This window comes from Oncorhynchus keta, chromosome 31 (genome assembly GCF_023373465.1).
Source record: "Oncorhynchus keta strain PuntledgeMale-10-30-2019 chromosome 31, Oket_V2, whole genome shotgun sequence".
Classification (NCBI taxonomy): Eukaryota; Metazoa; Chordata; class Actinopteri; order Salmoniformes; family Salmonidae; genus Oncorhynchus; species Oncorhynchus keta.
Genome location: NC_068451.1, coordinates 13529233 through 13540059, shown reverse-complemented (window position 1 = coordinate 13540059; position 10827 = coordinate 13529233). Strand labels below are relative to the sequence as shown.

The 10827-nt window shown below is 41.4% G+C and overlaps 6 non-coding genes across 6 annotated transcripts; all 6 read right to left on the bottom strand.

The window, feature by feature from the left end:
* Window positions 1-5: 5 nt before the first annotated feature.
* Window positions 6-87, bottom strand: trnas-aga (transfer RNA serine (anticodon AGA)). Its single transcript has one exon. It is a non-coding gene; the product is annotated as a tRNA-Ser (tRNA).
* A 340-nt stretch (window positions 88-427) lies between these two features.
* Window positions 428-499, bottom strand: trnae-cuc (transfer RNA glutamic acid (anticodon CUC)). The gene has a single exon. It is a non-coding gene; the product is annotated as a tRNA-Glu (tRNA).
* A 3877-nt stretch (window positions 500-4376) lies between these two features.
* Window positions 4377-4458, bottom strand: trnas-aga (transfer RNA serine (anticodon AGA)). Its single transcript has one exon. It is a non-coding gene; the product is annotated as a tRNA-Ser (tRNA).
* A 580-nt stretch (window positions 4459-5038) lies between these two features.
* On the bottom strand, window positions 5039-5110 carry trnae-cuc (transfer RNA glutamic acid (anticodon CUC)). Its single transcript has one exon. It is a non-coding gene; the product is annotated as a tRNA-Glu (tRNA).
* Window positions 5111-8842: 3732 nt separating this feature from the next.
* On the bottom strand, window positions 8843-8924 carry trnas-aga (transfer RNA serine (anticodon AGA)). The gene has a single exon. It is a non-coding gene; the product is annotated as a tRNA-Ser (tRNA).
* A 580-nt stretch (window positions 8925-9504) lies between these two features.
* trnae-cuc (transfer RNA glutamic acid (anticodon CUC)) lies at window positions 9505-9576 on the bottom strand. Its single transcript has one exon. It is a non-coding gene; the product is annotated as a tRNA-Glu (tRNA).
* Between the last annotated feature and the right edge of the window lie 1251 nt (window positions 9577-10827).

Sequence of the window (10827 nt, the reverse complement as noted above, 5' to 3'; positions counted from 1 at the left end):
TATCTCGTTGTCGGCAGGATTCGAACCTGCGCGGGAAAATCCCAATGGATTTCTAGTCCATCGCCTTAACCACTCGGCCACGACAACTGATGACACTATTGAAAACAAAAACCGGTAATAGCCAACATAAAATTACAAATATGTCAGAAACTGACTGATATTATGTTTTAGCTCAACTCAAATTACGTTTTCCAGGCTGTATCACAACCGTTCATCAAAAGTGTTGGAAAACTTGTCAATAATCAATTGACTGGCTTTCTTGATGTCTATAGTATTCTCTCTGGTATGCAATCTGGTTTTTCGGCTATGAGCCGTCCTCCCCTCAGCAGCCTACACTGATTTAACATTATCATAGTATTATGAAGAGAACATTGGTGAAAACTGTTCGTACAGAGAAAATCCGTTCAGAGCAAAGAAAAACATTATGTTCCCTGACCGGGAATCGAACCCGGGCCGCGGCGGTGAGAGCGCCGAATCCTAACCACTAGACCACCAGGGATCAGGGTTATGGATGTGTCACTGCAACCTTAAAGGTCCTCAGTGATGTCACCATTGCCCTTGATTCTAAGCAATGTTGTGCTGCTATTTTTATTGACTTGGCCAAAGCTTTTGATACGGTAGACCATTCCATTATTGTGGGCGGCTAAGGAGTATTGGTGTCTGAGGGGTCTTTGGCCTGGTTTGCTAACTACCTCTCTCAAAGAGTGCAGTGTAAAAAGTCAGAAAATCTGCTGTCTCAGCCACTGCCTGTCACCAAGGGAGTATCCCAAGTCTCAATCCTTACTTACTGTTTAAACAGAAAACACAGGAGATTTGTGGCACCTCCTAGTGGTTAAATTGTTGGACGAGTAACCGGAAGGTTGCAAGTTCAAATCTCAGAGCTGACAAGGTACAAATCTGTCGTTCTGCCCCTGAACTGGCAGTTAACCCACTTTTCCAAGGCTGTCACTGAAAATAAGAATTTGTTCTTAACAGACTTGCCTAGTTAAATAAAGGTAAAATAAAATACATTTGGGAGGAGGAGCTTGTGGTAATGGCTGGAAGTGGAATCAGTGGAATGGTATCAAATGCATCAAACACATAGTTTACATTTACATTTTACATTTAAGTCATTTAGCAGACGCTCTTATCCAGAGCGACTTACAAATTGGTGCATTCACCTTATGACATCCAGTGGAACAGCCACTTTACAATAGTGCATCTAAATCTTTTAAGGGGGTGGGGGGGTGGGAAGGATTACTTTATCCTATCCTAGGTATTCCTTAAAGAGGTGGGGTTTCAGGTGTCTCCGGAAGGTGGTGATTGACTCCGCTGTCCTGGCGTCGTGAGGGAGTTTGTTCCACCATTGGGGGGCCAGATCAGCGAACAGTTTTGACTGGGCTGAGCGGGAACTGTACTTCCTCAGTGGTAGGGAGGCGAGCAGGCCAGATTCCATTCCAGACATTATTAAAAAATTGTCTGGGGAATCATAAAAGTTATGAGTTCTGCTATCTTTAGATGGAAGAAAGAGTGGACGAAGATTGATATGATTAAGTGGCTAGACAAAGGCAATCTACAATACTGGAAATGTACATTTCCGGAAGAAAATGTGGTGTGCTTGCTAACTTGTTTTAAACTATGGTTTTGAAATAAGTTAGTGTAGTGGTACTGACTTCAGTAGTAATGGTAATGACTGGTTATAGTTGAAAAAGTAGGTAGCTGTAAAAATGTATTGATTGGTATGGTGTCTCTAGTTTGAACAGTTCAAGAGTTACTGTTGGTGAGTTGTTTTATGCTAATTTATATAGTAATAGTTGTTAACCACTTCTACGAATTTGAAGTCAGGATAGCCTAAACCTGTGAAAGTTGGTTTGGTGTATCTAGCATGAATGGTTCAAGAGTTACTGTTGGTGAGTGATTTAGTGCTAATTTATGCAAATGTATATAGTTATAGTTAAAGTTTTTAAGAATTGGAAGTTAGGATAGCCTGAACATGTGAAAGATGGTTTGGTGTCTCTATTTTAATGTGGTGTCTCATAAGTATGTGAGGTTTTATGTGTTGTTGGAGGTGCGTCTTGGTCAGTTTAGCTGTGAAAATGTCGCCCTCATCAATCCGCCTAATCCTGCCTATTATGAGCGAACAAATGTTGTGCTGAAAATCTCCCCCCAGTCAGAATTCTCCCCCTTTTAATTTCCTTAATTGTGTGACTAGAGCCAAATACTTTCTGTGGCACACATCAGAGTCAAATACTTTCTACAGAACAAACTTCACGTCAGGATAGGCAACCAAAATTAATAATTCATGTATATGCGTTATATTAAACATAGAAGGAGTAAAATGTTGGCAAGCAATAAACATTTCAGAACAACTATGGCTGAATTATTATCCTTACACTTTAAAAAGTACTAGTCGAATAAGACATGGGAGAGATGACGAATTTTGGCAGAGATTTATTAAAAGACCAATACCAATCAGTAGCGGATTTAGATACGGGTGAAATGTAGGCTAAACTGACAATGGGCTGAAGAGCAGAAAAGCAAGCAAGTGGCAGCAATGAAGAACGCGAAATTGGGGGGAGAATTATGACTGGGAGATTTTCGGCACTATACCAGCCCTGAGGACTCTGATCCAGGGCTTTAGTCAGCATTAGCAAGCCACATTACTGCCCTGGAAAAGAGCAACGCAAAGTAGTTTACCTTGTACCACCTCACTGACCGGTACTTGACCCCAGGTAAAGAATTGTCTTTACATCTCAGAACCGAATCCTTGCCGCATATTGACCTTGTATTTTCAGCATCCTTCATAATCCTGCTGTGTAGGCAAACTGGAAAAATGGAAGGCAAATGTCAAAACGAACCTCGATGGGCAGCCCTTACGAAAAAAAAGATGGCTGTCAGAGTGCAGTGTAACTGTAGTATGCTGCAAATACTGCATCCAAAATAACATATATTTTTTTACTGCAGTACATTTGCAATGTAGCTGCAGTTAGAGTGCAGTATAACTGCAATTTTGCAATTACTGCTTCCAAAATACCACAGTCGACTGAAGTTACTGCAGTTTCAAAACTGCAATCTTTTTTTTGTAAGGAGGACATAAAGCCTTGTTAGCCCTAAAATGAATTTTGAACTTACCTAGTGCAAAGGCATGGAGAAAGACCAGGGTACGCATTTTTGTTCAGCACCAACGCGTTTTCTATATTTCGTTGTCTAAGTCAAGGCGTAGATTTATCCTACTAGAATATAAAAGTAAAAGTAGCCGTCAAAGTGAAAATATACTGGGCTAAATGTTGAGGAAGGGAAAGGGCCAAATCGGCGGGAAATCTGTTTCCCTCCAGCAGGTGGCGGTTTTTCGTTGTCTTGCCCACCAAGCAAAGAGTGTTGGTATAGAGGTCAATGAGAGTGTCGAATTTGGTCAACAAATCAAATCAAATTTGATTTGTCACATACACATAGTTAGCAATGTTAATGAACAGGGAGTACAGGAGAGGGCAGAGAACGCACCCTTGTGGGGCCCCAGTGTTGAGGATCAGCGGGGTGGAGATGTTGTTTCCTACCCTCACCACCTGGGGCGGCCCGTCAGGAAGTCCAGGACCAAGTTGCAGAACGACAGATTTTCACCTTGTCATGTCGGGTATCCATTCTTGCAACCTTACAGTTAACTAGTCCAACGCAATAACGACCTGCCTCTTGTTGCACGCCACAAGGAGACTGCCTGTTATGCGAATGCAGTAAGCCAAGGTAAGTTGCTAGCCGGCCCTTTTGCAATGTAACGTTAGCTAATGCATTGGAGTCAGAAGGACAAAAATGATAGCAACCTTTCATTTGGAAACAGGCTAAAAACAATCAAACATAGCCTCATCTTTATCTCATTATAGCTAGCTAATACATTCGTGTGATATCCAGACAGCTAACTTTAGCTAGCTACTACTACTGGACAGTAGATGCTGTTAGCAACAACAACAAAAAACTGCATTCAACAATGCAAGGCGATGTAGCTAAGGTTATTTACTCACGTATAGCGCAAGGGAATCGAAATCATCGTCAAGTATGTCCTCAAGAAGGGCATCTATATCTTCGCTGTCCGTTTTTCTGGGTGTATCGTCAGTGGTGCTGACGGTGTGAAGCGAGGAACAGTTTTAGCAAGCTAACGTTACATAGCTAACTACGTGATTTAGCGAACATGCTTGATGAAATAACAATGCATTTTAGGAAGGCTGGCGTTTGCAACTAATGACTGTTGTCATGAACAGGAGTGCTTGATTGACAGGCGTAACGTAATTTCAAGTAGGTAAAGATTGATACCGTGCAGCTAGCGATTTATGTGTAGTGATACAATAACAGATACTGGCTATCAATGTAAACGCCTGGGCATTACCAATCACAGGAGAAAAATATCACGTTGTCGGCAGGATTCGAACCTGCGCGGGAAGATCCCAATGGATTTCTAGTCCATCGCCTTAACCACTCGGCCACGACAACTGCTGATCCTTTTGAAAACTGAAACCGGTAATAGCCAACATAAAATTACAAATATATCAGACACTGACTGATATTATGTTTTAGAACCACTCAAATTACGTTGGTAACCATTTTTTACAGGCTGTATCACAACCAGCAGTGATTGATAGGCCCAGAGGGCAGCGCACAATTGGCCCTGCGTCATCCGGGTTTGGCAGGTGTAGGCCTTCATTGAAAATACGAACTTGTTCTTAACTGATTTGCCTTGTTAAATAATAAATAAATAAAAATAGCAATAAGGCACCTCGGGGGATTGTGGTATATCGCCAAAGGGGGAGATCAAGCTGATCCTAACTGTTATAGGCCTATTTCTATTTTTCCTCGTTCATCAAAAGTGTTGGAAAACTTGTCAATAATCAATTGACTGGCTTTCTTGATGTCTATAGTATTCTCTCTGGTATGCAATCTGGTTTTTCGGCTATGAGCCGTCCTCCCCTCAGCAGCCTACACTGATTTAACATTATCATAGTATTATGAAGAGAACATTGGTGAAAACTGTTCGTACAGAGAAAATCCGTTCAGAGCAAAGAAAAACATTATGTTCCCTGACCGGGAATCGAACCCGGGCCGCGGCGGTGAGAGCGCCGAATCCTAACCACTAGACCACCAGGGATCAGTTGTTTAGCTCATGTCGAAGGCCCACAATGGAAAGAACTAGGATGGTATTGTTTTCTGATTGGTCTGTGGACTTATTGTAAAGGCATCCTGCGAATGAAAAAATAATACACAAATCCTTGAGCACCACTGGAAACTTTAAAAGAGTATATATCAGCACAGAGGAACTCTGGGGGTCCAATTTAAAACATCCACATGCAGTATACAGTTTGTTTACATACTAAAACAAGCACACAATGAGAATAGAACACACTCACCTGTCACTTTGAGGTGAACCTGCCCCTCCTGGTTCTGCTCTCCGACATGTGCTGCCAGGAGACACTTGTACTTCCTTCTATCAACAGCCGTTACATTGGGCAGGAAGATATCAAAAGAATTATCAGCCAAAAGTTCCACTTTACGCTCCAGGCCTGCGTACCATTGGGTGGTGCTGTTACGTGATAGCCTCTTCATCAATAGACCAGACTCCTTATTTGAGGGCTCCTCACCCAGCTGGAAGAAGAGGGTGTGAGGTTACTTTATGCCCCTAACAGCTGGTCTGGAGCCAGTGCTGTAGTTTCAATAATGATGATTACAATGAGGACTGAGGACATCACAGATCGTAAATCACTAGTATGAGCCACTTATGTGTGAGCAGCCAAAGATCTCCAGAAAAACAGCAAAAGGCAGATAGTCTAGTAGTCAAATCAAATTGCATGGTTCAATTGCTAACATTAACTCAGACAGCAGGAGACAAACCTGAGGTTAAATTGTCTGGGAATCATAAAAGTTATGAGTTCTGCTATCTTTAGATGGAAGAAAGAGTGGACGAAGATTGATATGATTAAGTGGCTAGACAAAGGCAATCTACAATACTGGAAATGTACATTTCCGGAAGAAAATGTGGTGTGCTTGCTAACTTGTTTTAAACTATGGTTTTGAAATAAGTTAGTGTAGTGGTACTGACTGCAGTAGTAATGGTAATGACTGGTTATAGTTGAAAAAGTAGGTAGCTGTAAAAATGTATTGATTGGTATGGTGTCTCTAGTTTGAACAGTTCAAGAGTTACTGTTGGTGAGTTGTTTTATGCTAATTTATATAGTAATAGTTGTTAACCACTTCTACGAATTTGAAGTCAGGATAGCCTAAACCTGTGAAAGTTGGCTTGGTGTATCTAGCATGAATGGTTCAAGAGTTACTGTCGGTGAGTGATTTAGTGCTAATTTATGCAAATGTATATAGTTATAGTTAAAGTTTTTAAGAATTGGAAGTTAGGATAGCCTGAACATGTGAAAGATGGTTTGGTGTCTCTATTTTAATGTGGTGTCTCATAAGTATGTTAGGTTTTATGTGTTGTTGGAGGTGCGTCTTGGTCAGTTTAGCTGTGAAAATGTCGCCCTCATCAATCCGCCTAATCCTGCCTATTATGAGCGAACAAATGTTGTGCTGAAAATCTCCCCCCAGTCAGAATTCTCCCCCTTTTAATTTCCTTAATTGTGTGACTAGAGTCAAATACTTTCTGTGGCACACATCAGAGTCAAATACTTTCTGTGGCACACATCAGAGTCAAATACTTTCTGTGGCACACATCAGAGTCAAATACTTTCTACAGAACAAACTTCACGTCAGGATAGGCAACCAAAATTAATAATTAATGTATATGCGTTATATTAAACATAGAAGGAGTAAAATGTTGGCAAGCAATAAACATTTCAGAACAACTATGGCTGAATTATTATCCTTACACTTTAAAAAGTACTAGTCGAATAAGACATGGGAGAGATGACGAATTTTGGCAGAGATTTATTAAAAGACCAATACCAATCAGTAGCGGATTTAGGTACGGGTGAAATGTAGGCTAAACTGACAATGGGGTGAAGAGCAGAAAAGCAAGCAAGTGGCAGCAATGAAGAACGCAAAGTTGGGGGGAGAATTATGACGGGGAGATTTTCGGCACTATACCAGCCCTGAGGACTCTGATCCAGGGCTTTAGTCAGCATTAGCAAGCCACATTACTGCCCTGGAAAAGAGCAACGCAAAGTAGTTTACCTTGTACCACCTCACTGACCGGTACTTGACCCCAGGTAAAGAATTGTCTTTACATCTCAGAACCGAATCCTTGCCGCATATTGACCTTGTATTTTCAGCATCCTTCATAATCCTGCTGTGTAGGCAAACTGGAAAAATGGAAGGCAAATGTCAAAACGAACCTCGATGGGCAGCCCTTACGAAAAAAAAAAGATGGCTGTCAGAGTGCAGTGTAACTGTAGTATGCTGCAAATACTGCATCCAAAATAACATATATTTTTTTACTGCAGTACATTTGCAATGTAGCTGCAGTTAGAGTGCAGTATAACTGCAATTTTGCAATTACTGCTTCCAAAATACCACAGTCGACTGAAGTTACTGCAGTTTCAAAACTGCAATCTTTTTTGTAAGGGAGGACATAAAGCCTTGTTAGCCCTAAAATGAATTTTGAACTTACCTAGTGCAAAGGCATGGAGAAAGACCAGGGTACGCATTTTTTGTTCAGCACCAACGCGTTTTCTATATTTCGTTGTCTAAGTCAAGGCGTAGATTTATCCTACTAGAATATAAAAGTAAAAGTAGCCGTCAAAGTGAAAATATACTGGGCTAAATGTTGAGGAAGGGAAAGGGCCAAATCGGCGGGAAATCTGTTTCCCTCCAGCAGGTGGCGGTTTTTCGTTGTCTTGCCCACCAAGCAAAGAGTGTTGGTATAGAGGTCAATGAGAGTGTCGAATTTGGTCAACAAATCAAATCAAATTTGATTTGTCACATACACATAGTTAGCAATGTTAATGAACAGGGAGTACAGGAGAGGGCAGAGAACGCACCCTTGTGGGGCCCCAGTGTTGAGGATCAGCGGGGTGGAGATGTTGTTTCCTACCCTCACCACCTGGGGCGGCCCGTCAGGAAGTCCAGGACCAAGTTGCAGAACGACAGATTTTCACCTTGTCATGTCGGGTATCCATTCTTGCAACCTTACAGTTAACTAGTCCAACGCAATAACGACCTGCCTCTTGTTGCACGCCACAAGGAGACTGCCTGTTATGCGAATGCAGTAAGCCAAGGTAAGTTGCTAGCCGGCCCTTTTGCAATGTAACGTTAGCTAATGCATTGGAGTCAGAAGGACAAAAATGATAGCAACCTTTCATTTGGAAACAGGCTAAAAACAATCAAACATAGCCTCATCTTTATCTCATTATAGCTAGCTAATACATTCGTGTGATATCCAGACAGCTAACTTTAGCTAGCTACTACTACTGGACAGTAGATGCTGTTAGCAACAACAACAAAAAACTGCATTCAACAATGCAAGGCGATGTAGCTAAGGTTATTTACTCACGTATAGCGCAAGGGAATCGAAATCATCGTCAAGTATGTCCTCAAGAAGGGCATCTATATCTTCGCTGTCCGTTTTTCTGGGTGTATCGTCAGTGGTGCTGACGGTGTGAAGCGAGGAACAGTTTTAGCAAGCTAACGTTACATAGCTAACTACGTGATTTAGCGAACATGCTTGATGAAATAACAATGCATTTTAGGAAGGCTGGCGTTTGCAACTAATGACTGTTGTCATGAACAGGAGTGCTTGATTGACAGGCGTAACGTAATTTCAAGTAGGTAAAGATTGATACCGTGCAGCTAGCGATTTATGTGTAGTGATACAATAACAGATACTGGCTATCAATGTAAACGCCTGGGCATTACCAATCACAGGAGAAAAATATCACGTTGTCGGCAGGATTCGAACCTGCGCGGGAAGATCCCAATGGATTTCTAGTCCATCGCCTTAACCACTCGGCCACGACAACTGCTGATCCTTTTGAAAACTGAAACCGGTAATAGCCAACATAAAATTACAAATATATCAGACACTGACTGATATTATGTTTTAGAACCACTCAAATTACGTTGGTAACCATTTTTTACAGGCTGTATCACAACCAGCAGTGATTGATAGGCCCAGAGGGCAGCGCACAATTGGCCCTGCGTCATCCGGGTTTGGCAGGTGTAGGCCTTCATTGAAAATACGAACTTGTTCTTAACTGATTTGCCTTGTTAAATAATAAATAAATAAAAATAGCAATAAGGCACCTCGGGGGATTGTGGTATATCGCCAAAGGGGGAGATCAAGCTGATCCTAACTGTTATAGGCCTATTTCTATTTTTCCTCGTTCATCAAAAGTGTTGGAAAACTTGTCAATAATCAATTGACTGGCTTTCTTGATGTCTATAGTATTCTCTCTGGTATGCAATCTGGTTTTTCGGCTATGAGCCGTCCTCCCCTCAGCAGCCTACACTGATTTAACATTATCATAGTATTATGAAGAGAACATTGGTGAAAACTGTTCGTACAGAGAAAATCCGTTCAGAGCAAAGAAAAACATTATGTTCCCTGACCGGGAATCGAACCCGGGCCGCGGCGGTGAGAGCGCCGAATCCTAACCACTAGACCACCAGGGATCAGTTGTTTAGCTCATGTCGAAGGCCCACAATGGAAAGAACTAGGATGGTATTGTTTTCTGATTGGTCTGTGGACTTATTGTAAAGGCATCCTGCGAATGAAAAAATAATACACAAATCCTTGAGCACCACTGGAAACTTTAAAAGAGTATATATCAGCACAGAGGAACTCTCTGGGGGTCCAATTTAAAACATCCACATGCAGTATACAGTTTGTTTACATACTAAAACAAGCACACAATGAGAATAGAACACACTCACCTGTCACTTTGAGGTGAACCTGCCCCTCCTGGTTCTGCTCTCCGACATGTGCTGCCAGGAGACACTTGTACTTCCTTCTATCAACAGCCGTTACATTGGGCAGGAAGATATCAAAAGAATTATCAGCCAAAAGTTCCACTTTACGCTCCAGGCCTGCGTACCATTGGGTGGTGCTGTTACGTGATAGCCTCTTCATCAATAGACCAGACTCCTTATTTGAGGGCTCCTCACCCAGCTGGAAGAAGAGGGTGTGAGGTTACTTTATGCCCCTAACAGCTGGTCTGGAGCCAGTGCTGTAGTTTCAATAATGATGATTACAATGAGGACTGAGGACATCACAGATCGTAAATCACTAGTATGAGCCACTTATGTGTGAGCAGCCAAAGATCTCCAGAAAAACAGCAAAAGGCAGATAGTCTAGTAGTCAAATCAAATTGCATGGTTCAATTGCTAACATTAACTCAGACAGCAGGAGACAAACCTGAGGTTAAATTGTCTGGGAATCATAAAAGTTATGAGTTCTGCTATCTTTAGATGGAAGAAAGAGTGGACGAAGATTGATATGATTAAGTGGCTAGACAAAGGCAATCTACAATACTGGAAATGTACATTTCCGGAAGAAAATGTGGTGTGCTTGCTAACTTGTTTTAAACTATGGTTTTGAAATAAGTTAGTGTAGTGGTACTGACTGCAGTAGTAATGGTAATGACTGGTTATAGTTGAAAAAGTAGGTAGCTGTAAAAATGTATTGATTGGTATGGTGTCTCTAGTTTGAACAGTTCAAGAGTTACTGTTGGTGAGTTGTTTTATGCTAATTTATATAGTAATAGTTGTTAACCACTTCTACGAATTTGAAGTCAGGATAGCCTAAACCTGTGAAAGTTGGCTTGGTGTATCTAGCATGAATGGTTCAAGAGTTACTGTCGGTGAGTGATTTAGTGCTAATTTATGCAAATGTATATAGTTATAGTTAAAGTTTTTAAGAATTGG